The 6,000-nt window shown below is 51.1% G+C and overlaps 1 protein-coding gene across 1 annotated transcript in view; it reads left to right on the forward strand.

Moving 5' to 3' along the window:
* Window positions 1-1,151: 1,151 nt before the first annotated feature.
* LOC112068671 (cytospin-A) overlaps window positions 1,152-6,000 on the forward strand; it is a 41,185-nt gene continuing 36,336 nt past the window's right edge. The window contains exon 1 of the mRNA XM_024135872.2: window positions 1,152-1,336. The gene's annotated coding sequence lies outside the window, so the exon portion shown is untranslated. The remainder of the gene's footprint in view (window positions 1,337-6,000) is intronic.

Genomic DNA, 6,000 nt, shown 5'->3' on the forward strand with positions numbered 1-6,000 from the left:
CTCTTCACATTATTTAAGATAGAATTGAAATATTATTTTGAAATGATCAGTAAATGTAAAAACAAAAAAGCAATAAGCACCATAAAAGTATTTAACAAATTGAAAATGAATCTTGATATATAATACCCCTGTCTGTTAGGTTTATGTACTCTTGTTTGTATATTTCTGTTTTTTTTTTGTATTTGTTGTGTTCAAAATAAAAAAATATATTTAAAAAAGTTGAAGAAAGAATGTCTGTTACTTCCTGATGTTGCACACAGCGTTCAGCCAGGGTAAACAGACTGCTACAACCTGATTGGCTGAACGTGAGGCAGTAACATTAGCCAGTGTACTCTAGCATGGTGGTGTAAATTGTTTTATTAAGACAGTACTCATATTTTTACTTTTTTTGTTGTAAAAATTAATGAAAACAAATGAACTTTTTGGTGGCGCAGTCCGCTAATAACAATGGTCTCATAGTTGGTTGTGAGTTTTAATCCCACATGGGCTGCATATCTTTTTTTTCTTCTTTTAACCCTTTATTTACAATWTTCATCCCGTGCAAACACGCTGTTTTAATTCAGAAAAGTGAAAACATACCTGTGAGAAGGGTCGCCCTGGTAGTAGCTTTTTTATACAGTACTTAATTAAAACCAATCTATGCTTTAATTAGACCATTGGAAAAAACACTGCAATGCGGGTTGGATTGAATTGAGCCCATAATCTTCCATTTCTAGGCGATGATTACACTTCTCTTCCTAACAAAATACCGCAAAATATTTTGGGGAAGCGCCCAGCRAGTGGGAATAGATRTCAGGAACTCGGCGCCATATCACTGTGAGCTAACTGTTCAGAGCCATAATTGCATGCGATGCACATCATTTTATTATCAGAATATGCCAGTGGACGTCTGGTAAGTATGCTTTAGTGAGAAAGTGTTTCATCTACATTTACCCACCGCAAAATGAATATTTTTGCACAATTTCTTCCACCCACAACATCTCACCTGAATGCATTTTTTTATACATTTGAAGGGGTTGGGCAAAGGCTGAAATTGGGGTTGAGGGTTAGTTRCCGTTTTTAAGAAGATAGATTATCGAAATAGGCGGGGTTTATGGTTTTTATGTACGAGCCGGACGCGGGGGGACAAGAGTGAGAGACGCAATGACAAACGACGTAAAAGGATAATAGCGCCGTCCAACGGTTGGTTGGGCCAAGTAAAGGTATATAGTCAGAGACCCCCGGAAAGTTCTAGTAGGTCCCTCTGGAATCCTATAGGTCCCTTCGTTGATCGCTGATCTAAAATATTTGGAGAATCTCTTGAAGAAAAACTGAAGTTCCTTCTGGAAAAATAAAGGTATTCTATTAAATAGGTTTACGCTACCTTCTCTGCCAAATGATAATTGCGTCGGAACTTCCAACACTGTAGCTACTGAATGTATTCCAGGTATCTGTCATTCTAAACTTGCATTTAAACCAAATTCATGATATTCTCCTCGCTCAACACTTCTGACCGTGGAGCTTTTTATACACACATTTATAGTTAAATATATCCAGTGTTCTAGGATACAATTTCTCACAGTAGGACAGTAGACTGGCTTCCATGCCCCCAACGGTTTAACGGCGCGGCGTAGTACAGTCCGTCCCTCCGTCTGTCTCGCAGTTTTGCCGCATCGTTTCTTACAAGCAGGTCCCACAATTATCTTTCTCCGCTCTGTAACTCTCCTACTACACACGTTTCAACAGCAGGAAACAGCCTCCYAATCCTGTCTCAGACTATTGAAGACGGAGAAAAATGCGGTGACGAGGAAAGCTGAAAAGACAGCTACAACAGTATTTATCGGGCGGTAGGCTACGTGGTCGTGGGAATATAATTTGTAATGAACTGACTCGATATATAAAAGAACGACTTGTCCAGTACGAGGATTGAAAGGTTTACCGAATGGCGGGTTTAGTATAACCACTGCACAGGCTACTGTGTGGCCGTGAGCCACGCCAAATAAATGAAAGATAACCCCACAAAGCAATCGTGACCTTCTCTCTTGTGGCAGCCAGACGTAAGAGAGAGAACTAAAGGCAGGAAACCTGGTTGCTTTAACTTCCATGGCTCGCATCCCACTGCCAACCCCCTCCACGCACTTCGCGCAACCGCGGGGCATGCACGGCTATCAGAACTTCCAGGCATCCTCTGTGATTTTTGGCATAGATAAGCGAGGATTGAACTGAGATAGATAGGACCGACCGCGAAACACAGACACCTACTTAGCCTACACAGTAAGCACCGCGTGTCTGTGCGGGATCGGTCTACAAGCCCCACCAGCAAAGTCCAATCGTCCCTGATGTGGAGACAACAATAGTCTGCTGAAGCGACCGCGGAGGTCTTTCGCTTTGCCTAGACGACTGGCCAACCGGGTGAGATGGATGCGCAGAGATTGGCCTTCCTCGCTGGGAACCAGGGGGTTAAAGAGGCAAGGGATATGGGGGACATAGGGAATGCGGTGAACTCGGGTAATGCACAGCTCCGTGGCTCTGGGGAACCACGCGGTGACACAGGGGGAGAGATCCGGGGGAGTTTTGGCGATTGCGGTGTCTGGAGCGCTCTGATCCTGCGTGCACCGTGGGGGGTGGGGTCGGCCTTGAGAGCCAGTGTGACTCTGACCACGCGCAGGGGGAATATTGTTGAAGGAGGTCTCACTAAACTGGGTTTGATTTTGGCGGGAGGCCCTCTGTAATAGGGGGCGCTAAACGCTGTGCCCCGGCTGCAGTGCCATCCATTTCTGAGCCCCTGGGAGGTAAGTGGCACACTCCGTGCTAAGACAAATACTCTACCCCGCTTATGCACCTACTCCAGGCAAACTGCCATGGGTTCCTACCATGTGACTGTCAAAGCTTTGGATGGTCAGTCTGGCCTTCATATATGTTCCTTATGCTGGGCTGGTTAAGACCGGTTACCAGCTCCAGCCCATGTCAAAGTGCCGGTATCCTTGCCGGGTGTGTTAACGGACGTAGTCATAAGTGTTCAAATCTCTCATGTGGTCCTCTACACCTTGGTCTATCGACCAGAACGCTGGAGCCTCGCTCTGCGAGAGGTTATGTGAGGGCTGGTTCGCATTCGCAGGCGGTGCCGGCAAGCAGTTCTCGGGCGTGGGCATACTCGCGGCTCCCGGGGGGAACTATGAGGGCATATCCAGGAGGGCTGACCGAACTATCGACACATGTCCGCAGATGTGGCGTGCGGATCTCTCTCCCTCAGTAGTAGGAGGGCAGGCGTGTTGCACGAGATAAGGTGGGAGTCTTGGCAAGCGTAGAGCGGGCATTGCATGGAGGAAGATGAACTCCCATAGGGCAGGTTTGCTGTGTCCAGCTCACGACTGGTGTAGTGGGAAGAGAACGATGGCAAAGCGGGCTGTTCCAAGCGGTTTTTATTAGAAGCGCTCTACAAGAGCCATGCACTTTGAGGGAGGTGAGAGAGGAGGAATAATGCGAGAGTTCTTCAGTGCAATACCACAGTCCTCTCCACCACACTGGTGGGCGAACACACGGACCTCAAAGCTCTCTGCCCTGGTCGCTAGTGCGAATGGAAGCTGCTGCAGTTCCAAGGACCTGCTGAACATCCCGCTGCTCAGGGCGTCGACGACTAGGCTTGCCCTCCCTGGTCAGGCAGAGATCAGGCCTCGGGCCATTTTGAGGTGAAATAGTTTCCATGGCCGTGAGCACCCACGTTTCCACTGCTCTGTGGTGGGGGAACGGCCCAACTACATTTCCATCCCATCCCTTCGTTACTCATGGGGAGCCCCCACTGGGGAAATGTCGGTCGGAGCTGAGCAATCGAGAAGCGATAGAACCTGGGGGGCCTTTCTCGCTGTGCAGTTAGTCACAGCGGCGGACAAAAGAGTCGCTCCGAACATCCCTTTGTGTCACTGCCGCCCAGAGTAGCAGCATCGTCGACTGGAAGACGGCGGCACAGTTGCGCGTTAGTGGTGACCCAAGAGTTTGTGCCAGGCTGAGGAATAGATGTGGGGGCGTTTCGTGAGTTGGTATATTGGTAGGCGGGCGTGTATGACGCTAAGAGGAGTGGTAGGCGCATTACAGTGCAAGCCCTATTTGGCCCCGAGACACCGCACTAGTAGTACTTCACTGGGGAGCACAGCACTCCCGCAATGCTATTGGGATCCACCACACTGCCACCCTCTCCAGACTCCGCGGAGCTGACTCCTTCCCCCGCTTGTAGCACGCATACAAGCAGCCGTCAGTCCTGTCAAACCACTTTAGACCACACAACGGCCTTTGGTCGGAGTGAGAAGCAGGCTGTCACCGTCTTCCCATGGTGGCCTCACCTGCGCCTCTACACACTTGTGCACTGGGGCTGTGAGGGTTGTTCGCCGTCCCTAGCATGCTGGGGCGCATCTCCAGTGTCACGTGACAAGTCCTGAGCAGCTCACAGCAGACGGCCCGCTCGCTTCCCGAAACACTGTGGCAGGCAGGACCGGGCTCTGCACACACGCTCTCTCTCCTCGTCCCTCTCTCCGTTTCGCAGTGGCGGCCAGCCGTCTGCAGTAACGGGCGACGGGAACATGCGTCGGCGTTGGCAGTGTGCCGTGCCACTGCCCTGTGCACTTTACTGGTGAAGTCGGATAACGGCTGAAGCCCACAACCAGCGTACCACGCTGCCATACTGGCTCTCCGAAGCAGACATTTGACAGCCACTTTGCGAGCAGCAGAGTGTCAGTCCTTACAAGTAAAGGGCAGACCACCCAGGTATGTACTTGAAGTGTTTGACGGAAGCCACAAAAGCCAAAGAGCTCCCGCCGGGTAGACACAGTAGCGGCGTCATGTTTGTCAAATAGTTTTCTGAAGTACGACCACCACTGCTCTCCCCGCTGGCCCCCTGGGCCAGCACCCCACCCATCGCCACATTTGCTCGCGTCTGTGTCCGGAAAAGGGCTAAGGTGAGGTCAGGGGGGCGAGCACGGGGGCCTCGATCAGTTGCACGTTTAGGGTGTTGAACGCCTCTCACACTACCACTGTCCAGAGTGAAAAAGCTTTGTCCTTCGGCAGCCGGCGGTTTCAGTGGAGCAGCAACGTTGAGAAGCCCGTACAAACTCTGATTAGTAGAGGCAGGCCAGGAAGCTCTTCAGTCTGACCGCTGGTCGGTGGGGTGGGCCAGTCTCTGACAGCCCCTACATTGTCCTCCATGGTGCTGATCCCTCCTTTCCCCATCGGTGGCCCAAGAAGGACATCTCTCCTCATGGAAGTGGCCTTTCGGGGTGGCGCTTCAAGACCTTGCGGCAGCATCCTCTCCAGCACACGCCGTAGCGCCCCCAGTGGTGACTCTGGAAGGAGCTGCCATGGGGTCACCCAGGATGTCATCGAGGTTATATCCAGACACTGCTGTTCTGGGGATGTTCATCAGCACCCTGTCCATTTCAAAACGCTCAAAAAGTAGCTGGAGCGTTTGACCAGGCCAATAGCACAGGACCTTGAACTGCCAGTGTCCTCTGTTAGTGGAGAATGCAGTTTGGTGGCTCTGGCCTCTGGGGAGGAGGGGACCTGCCAGTAGCCACTGACGGAGGTCTGTGAGTGTAGAACTATTGTTGCAAGGACCCCCTAACCAGGTCCAGCGACTATCGATACGTGGTTTATGGGGTTATGAGTCCTTCCTGGTTAACCTCATTCAGCCGCCTGTAGTCCGCACAGAACCTCAGCTTGCCCCCCTTCTTTCGCGATACCATGTTACGACTGGTGCGTCCGCCCAGGGGCTGTCCTGAGGGCTCAATTTTGAGTCTGCCCGCTGATCTCCAACACAGCCTTGGCTGCCGCCTTCCTGGCGTGCCGAGCAGGGATGACTGGTAGGGGACTCATCTTCGAGTATGGGAATCGAGATTGACTCATGCTTGCTGTTTCGAGTCTCATGCTGCTACCACCTAAGTGAGGTTGCCCCTCTTCTCGACAGTCAGCGCATACGCTGTCTCGAATTCAAATCAGCAAGCGTGCCACAACCGTTACCTGGCGACTGTCCGC

Source organism: Salvelinus sp. IW2-2015, unplaced genomic scaffold (genome assembly GCF_002910315.2).
Source record: "Salvelinus sp. IW2-2015 unplaced genomic scaffold, ASM291031v2 Un_scaffold648, whole genome shotgun sequence".
In the NCBI taxonomy this organism is placed as follows: Eukaryota; Metazoa; Chordata; class Actinopteri; order Salmoniformes; family Salmonidae; genus Salvelinus; species Salvelinus sp. IW2-2015.